General features: G+C 45.1%; 1 protein-coding gene across 1 annotated transcript in view; it reads left to right on the top strand.

Moving 5' to 3' along the window:
• The window catches only part of fgd4a (FYVE, RhoGEF and PH domain containing 4a), a gene marked incomplete at its 5' end in the record, with an annotated part of 47844 nt that overhangs the window by 8137 nt on the left and 32207 nt on the right, over positions 1-7500 (top strand). The gene's annotated exons all lie outside the window — the stretch shown is intronic.

Genomic DNA, 7500 nt, shown 5'->3' with positions numbered 1-7500 from the left:
TGTGTGCAGCTCAGAGCCTTTAGAGGATTTGCTTGTGTTTATGTTGTAGCTGACAGCTACCACGGCAGGCGCACCCAGCCCAGCACGGGAGTGGGAGCTGCTAATCTCGCTTGTGATTAGCTTTGAGTTAAAAGGCTTTTGTAAGGGCTGTTACTGCTGATTGAGTGTGTGATCATCTAATGAAATTCCTTCTTAAAAGGCCTTGTGGCAGCAGGGGAGGAGCCGGACACAGTCTCAGTTGGCCCGGGCTCGGTCAGGCAGGATAAGTGTCTGGCCTGTGTTCCAGGTCCTGCTTTTAAACGGGGGAAACTTAATTTGCTCTGTTGGTGTGATGGATTGTACTGCTATACAATGTAGAACAATGTCGTAAAGTAGTAGTGAACGGCAATGTTACACTACTATGGTCTTGTGTGTGTGTGTGCGTATGGGTGTGCGTATGGGTGTGTGTGTGTGTGTGTGTGTGTGTGTGTGCGGGTGTGTATGGGTGTGTGTACATGTGCGTGCGGATGTGTAGATTTCCCTGTACAGAATGTCTTGCAGTAGATTAAATGCTGTAATTGGCTTTCATTGTTCAACTGCTGCTCCAGACCATGTCTGCCCAAGAAAGAGGTCACCTAATAACTGTTTTTGTTTGTGTGTATATTTATATATTTAGCCATAACAGACTGAGAGGAAATGGGTTGTACATAAACTATATTTACGCAACACATTCCAGCAGTGATGTGTGTAGGTATCAGCATCTGAGGGTTGTGCTCAGCATACTTGGCCAAGCCACAAGCTCGCGGCTGACTCAAAGTTAATTAGATTTCTAAAATAAGGCAAAGAGCGGTATTTTCTGGTTGAGCTGCAGCGCTATGCTCTTCCTGTTTCCTGAGTCATCCACAAACACCTCTTCCCCCTACGCATCTCACTGCTGTCTGAGCACACTGACCCTCCTTCCTCCGTCCTGTTCCTTCCTGTTAGGGGGCTGTGGACCCCAGGGTGGGGGTGTGAGGGAGTGTCGTCACTACAGTTGAGTATGTGCTCTGACCGCCATACCAAGAAGCCTGGCTCTTGGGGTCAGGGTGCGTGTTTGTTACCCCTTAGAACCAGGTTCAAGGTCAGCTAGGGTAACTGCTCCCTCCCCTGGTATATGGGGCATATTGGGGAGGTTTAGAGGGTCAGGTACAGTATTTGTTAGAAGTCTATGCTTCTTTCCTTTGGATCTCACAGGCCTCATTCTCCATCTAGGGAATAGAGAAGGTTTGTGTGTTGCGGGTGCTGATGGGGGAGCTGCTGGTGATTGCTATTGATTATTGACAGACTGTGTTTCATTATTCACAGTTTAATTATTGAGTTGCTGCGCAGAATGTAGTTATGTAATGAGTTTGTATTCTTCTCTTGTGTTATATGAGACACACTACTTCACATGCACACAAACGTATACATGTATATTAAGCCACATCACTGGAACTTCCGAAGGGGTGACGACATGATGTAAGCAATGATAGAACTTTTTAAACTGTCTGACGTATTATAGTATCTATATGTTACTTTGTGTTATGGTTATCTGGTCATATGAAGCCTTCAGGCCACTACAGTACACTTCAGTTAGTCGTTTGGTTTGTAATAAACAAACAATACTGTTGATTTGGTGACCCACCAAAATGAGCAGATTCTAGATTAGAGAGCTATTCATATGATAACAGTATGCTAGATTGGCGGCCATTATTGAGTCATTGCAAGGTGAAAACACACATAAAAGCGCCCATTGGGACTCCTATAAACAAAGGCACATGTTTTGGGTTGTGTACACTGACCATGGAGATACGAGAAGATGGTACACTCACTCTTCTGCTTCTGAGGTCCTGCTCTAACTACAAACATGGCCCTGGTTGTAACTTATTAAAGTATGAGGACATCGAGATTTATTATTATTTTTTTTTTTTTTACTTCAGATGAGTCTTCTTTTAGTTCTGCTCTGGTGTAGCATATCATAAAACTGAATGAACATAAAACTGAACTCTAGCCTACATTTTACCGCCAGCAATATCAGACCCCACGGAACTCAAATGTTTAAAAAGGTTTCTAAAACCTTCGCTCTATATTATCATTATAATAAATTACATTCCGTGGTCTGCCAAGTTTGTGTGTTCATTTTATACTCGTTCCATATTATAATATTCCAGGAATGCTTTTTCTATACATCAGAATTTGATCCGTTGCACATTTGGATTTGGACTTCAGGATTTTAAATCAACTGAAATAGAAGAGACACAATGTAATCTCAGACTGATGGGCCTGTGAATGGCACCTATCTCATCCATATGCATGGTAAAGGCGTCATTTCAAACTTATGGAGGTTTAATAACCAGACTAAATGAAACAGATGAATGCTTTTTAAAACACAAAGCATCTCAGCGCCTTTAAAAACTGTGTTTACAGTTGGTTTAACCAAAAATTATAACAATGCTGTTCTTACTGCTCTCAGTTTTATTGTTGCTGAGTTTGTCCTCCAAGTGTAAGGGGAGTCAAACCAGTCTCTCGTAGGGCGAAGCGATGAACATGACTTCATTCTTGCCGAAATGCAACAGTTTCCTCATAAATCTACACATATGCACACAACCATTTACACTCATTCAGTACTAAACACACACACAATTGTAAGAACAATGCACAGACACACACACACACACACACACACAATCTCTCACTCTCTGTCAGACACACACACACACACACACACACACACACACACACACACACACAGCGGCATTGTTGAAAGTGTGTGTGGAAGTCCTCAGGCCAGAACTAATTGTGTGGGTGTTTAATGAGGGCAGCAAGGGGCCCCAGAGAGAAGGCCCCTGGAGAAAAGGAGAGGGCTGGGAGAAGGACTGAGTAAGAGAGAGGGAGGGAGGGAGGGAGAGAGAGAGAGAGAGGGAGAGAAAGAGACTGACCCTCCATTGCTCATTTGAGACAGCAGTGCCTGGTGGCTAAGTCACAGGAAAAGCCTTGTCAGGTTCCATTAGAGATGGAAAGAGCTGAGAAGAGGTAGGGAAAGGGAATGACAGGAAACCAGATGAAGAAATGAGAAGTGTTGATGCAACTACAGACCAGTATTGGAGGGTACAGGAAATAAATGGTGTGAAACCAACAGCATTAGTGCTGAGGATATGTGTGCGTGTCTGTAAGTGTGTGTGTGGGTGTTTGCATTCAGAGAACTGTTGACAGTTCATCGCACTCTTCTTCAGAATGACTAACTCAAAAGGGCATACAGCAATGGGCCTACAAAACAATATGTACCACTTTAAACTCACTGGTATATTACAAAATCACTCAGAATGTATAACTAATTAATTAATTAAACACCAATATCATCGACAGATGACAAAATCCAAAAAGACATACATGAGTGGTACTACTCTTGGTACTACTCACCATAGTGATATCTAGACGTGTTTAAGAATCGAAAGAGAGAGAGCAGAGATCAGTGATGTGGATTGAATGTGATAAGGGAACCTTTTGAAAAAGGCGAAACATAAATTAAGTTCTAAATGATATACTGCCTGCATCTGTGAGAGTATCTGGATACTGTTAGCTTAAGTTGAGACTAGTGTGACACATGTGTCCTCCTTACTTGATGTCCATCCCATAGTAACTGCGGTGCCCACCCACACACAACAAGTGGACAGGATGGTCTGACATACGCTTGTTTAAAAAGATGCAAGCACATAGGGAGAAAAACAAACAAATATAAGATTTGGAAAAACAAATGAAGTATCAAACATTCAGAGCCACCCACCCCCGTGAAATGAGAGCATTCATAAAACAATGCAAAATGAGGTCTTAAAAGCCCCCCAGAAGCAAAATGCCAGAAGAGAACGCTATCTTTCCACAGTGGAGCACATAACTGCTTTTGCGATGCGGTAAGACAGCAGGATGAGTTAATGTGTGTGTGTGTGTGTGTGCGTGTGTGCGTGTGTGTGCGTGTGTGCGTGTGTGTGCGTGTGTGTGTGTGTGTGTGTGTGTGTGTGTGTGTGTCCCACTAGTGAAAAATGTGCAGAGTGGGAATAGTGTAGGTGGTTTCTCTCCACTGCTTCTCTACCTCATCTGCCCTGTCCTCCCCCCCTCACTCCCTCTTTCTCTCCCTCTCCCTCTTTCTTCCGTCCCTCTGCGTCCTCTCATTTCCTCTCTGTTCTTCTTCTTCTCTTCTTTCATTTGGCCTTTCCCCATATTTATCATGCTTCCTTCTCAGTTCTCTGCTTCTCTCTTTCCGAATCACTTACTTCTCCCTCCCCGACTGCTTCCTTTTCTCTTCCTTCGATCACTTGCTGTTCTTATGACCTGTAATTGCCCTCAAATAATAACGGAAGAGCTCTCTCTCTCTCCCTCTTTCCCCCATCTCCTCTGCCTCTTCTGTTTCCTACCCGTCCCGTTGCTCCCCCTCTATTTCCTTTCGTGTCCCCCCTCATCTTTATCCCTCCCTCCTTCCCACCTTCCCTCGCTCCCTCCTTCCCTTGTCACTCCCTTCATCCCTTCATCTGCTGTGATCAGAGTGCTGGTGGCGGTGGACAAGACCTTGGTGCTTCCAGCGCTCCCTCTGCTGCTCTTCCTATCTGTCCCCCTCCCTCCCTGGCCCTCCCCTTGTTCGCCACAATAGGGTCGATTGTCTATGCGCCTCACACACACACACACACACATACACACATATAAGCACTCGCACAAGCAGGCACATAAAGAAAGGGGTTGTGTGAGTGGCGTTTCCCTGCCATATGCTGCCTTTCCTCAGGAATGTCATTATCTACACACACACACACACACACTGCTGCTGAATAAGAGGACTGGGGGTAAGAGGGAGAGAGAAAAAAGGAGGGGTGAGAGAGAGAGAAGGTGGGGGAAGTCATTGGGGGAGAGCTAGTTAAAAAGGGGCGGAGCGAAAGAGAGGGCAAGCGAGAGGAGAGGAGAGAGAGAGAGAGAGAGGATGCGGTGTGAACCCAGGGAGGGAGCTCTTCACTGTGACACAGGCTTAGAGCGACTGGTACAGACTGAGAGGAGGAGAGAGAGAGAGAGTGCCACACAGAAACAGAAAGAGAGAGGGAGAACGAGGGATTGAAAGCGAGCTCTGGATACCCTTGCAGACCCGACACACACACACACAAACACACACACACAGTCATGCTCATGCTTAGTCTGGGCGTGATGAAGAGGACAACTTGCGTCAGGTCAGTGTTATTTTCTCTCTTACGTTCACACCCTCACATCCACCCTGGTAGCTGCGCTCAGATCAGCTCCTCTGCTGTCAGACAGCTGCTCCCGGTGGGAGAGACGAGAGGGGTGGGGTGGGGAGATGACTGACCTGGAGTCAGATCAGAATCTGTGAGAGAGACACTGACACAGTCTGCCCGTTGGCTTCAGGGCTGATTTCAGCTCAGAGATGCAGGCTGACTCTTAACAAAGGGGGAAACCGGCTCCGTGCTTGACACAGCAGCTGCAAGCGTGCTCAGCACCAATCTCCCAGCTGTGTGTGTGTGTGTGTATGAGTGTGTCTGTGTGTGTGTGCGTGCGTGGGTAGGTGTGTGTCAGACATGCTAATAGCGGTGGCGTTGCTGCGCTGTGCCGTATATTTTACTGGTGGTGTAGGGCTTTGTTATCCATAGGAGCAGTACACTGCTGATGGCAGGACATGCAAAGGGGAAATGGATATGCATTAGCAATCATAAAAGCATAAATATAACACATGTATGTACTAATACTACTACACACACACACACACACAGACAGACAGATATGTTCATCTGAGGCAGCCAGGTCAGGCTCCTCTGTGTCGAGCTTTGACCAGACGGGGCGGGGGGCAGGGACATGTGTGTGTGTGAGCCTTCTGTCACCAGCGAGCAGATTAAACACTGAAAGCATCTCTTAAGAGAAGCATTTAGTCTCTGTGTGAATATGTGTCTGTGTGCGTTTGAGGGGAATGGGGGTGGTTGGCTTCATACTGGAGTGTGTTCTAGTGTGTAGGTGTTTTAAAGTGTGTGGGTGTGCGTTTGATGTTTAAAGTGTGTGTGGATGACTGTTGCTCAGCAGTTTTCGTTGTCAATGAGGACCCGTCCATTCTCCTAATGTGTGTGTGCACTGTGGCTGAGCAGAGTGTGTTTATATATTTGGGTGTGCGTTTATATCGGGAACGTTAGTAGCTTCTGTAGCATGTGTGAGTGTGTTTGTAGGAGGTGGTCTTGGTCAGCTGTGTATCTGCTGTGAATGTGATTTTTAGTGTGTGTTCATCCATCGTCCACCATGTGTCTCTCAAGTCTCTATTTGTATCTGTCTCGTATGTCTGTGTGGTGTGACTGCGTGTTTGCATTTGTTTATGTGTTTATGTGAAACATTTCTCACTCACAACAGCTCACCACATTACAATCAAAGGAGTGAAAGTTCAGTTTGCATTTCTTTGTGTTTGTATATGGGTATGCATGTAGGTGTGTGTGCGTGTGTGTTTGTGTATGTGTTTCTTATGTATGTAGGCACGTGTGTTTGTTCTCCTTTGACCTCAGCTTACAACAGTCAAGCAAGGCTTTGCTCAAGTCTTTCCTGTGTGTCTTGAGTGCCTGGACTTCTTTATGGCCGTTAGCCTTTGAAGTATAACCAGCACTGTAAACAGGTAGCTTAACGCAGTCTGCTCTTTCCTGCGACATACAAAACCCTCACAATGTAAAATGTGAGCAAGAGTGTAAGCAAGACAACTACAGACCTCTATGAACTCAGTTTACAGTTTCCAATGCCCTCAGCATAGGTCTCCCGTTGAACAGTTTTTGAGTTAAAACATAAATTAATGCTTTCCTTCTTCTTTCTCAACTACACAAATACATGTGTTTATGGAGTGCTGTAGCAGGGTCATAGTCAATGACACAAATGCCTAATAGACTGTGTAAAGATTATAAAGCGTCTGTGTTTTTTTAGCGGGGTGTATGTGTGAGTACATGCGTGTGTGTCGGGGCCCAGTGGTGTGTGTGTGTGTGTGCGTTTGAGCTATGATAATGCTGCTAGCAGTGAGAAGTAAAAAGCAGAAGCTTCTTCAGTATGGGGAAAAGTTTTACATTTGAAAGAGGAAGTGTATTATTTTCTAGTCGTCTTATTGGTCCCCTCACATTACAAGTGCAAACACACCCACATACACACACACACACACACACACACATACATACACACATACCTCTCAGTGGACAGTCAAGTTCTTTTTCTGATTGCTGACACAGTTAAGTTTTGCTTTTGTCTTAGTTTATCACATTAGTCTTGTGATAGGCTTCTTTAACTCCTTACAACGATGATCATGTGCACTGTAACGGTCACAGAGAGTTTACTAATCTATAAACAGATATTCAGAGCTTTTAAATAGGGGAAAGTTGATGACTCATTTCTCTGAAGCCCTCTCACACACTCACAACAAACACACTTACAGACACTCACAACAAACACACAGACACACACACACACACACACACACACACACACACACACACACACACA

Source organism: Sprattus sprattus (genome assembly GCF_963457725.1).
Source record: "Sprattus sprattus genome assembly, chromosome: 7".
NCBI lineage: Eukaryota > Metazoa > Chordata > Actinopteri > Clupeiformes > Clupeidae > Sprattus > Sprattus sprattus.
The sequence above is the reverse complement of the archived record's forward strand: the minus strand, read 5'-3'. Positions and strand labels throughout refer to the sequence as shown.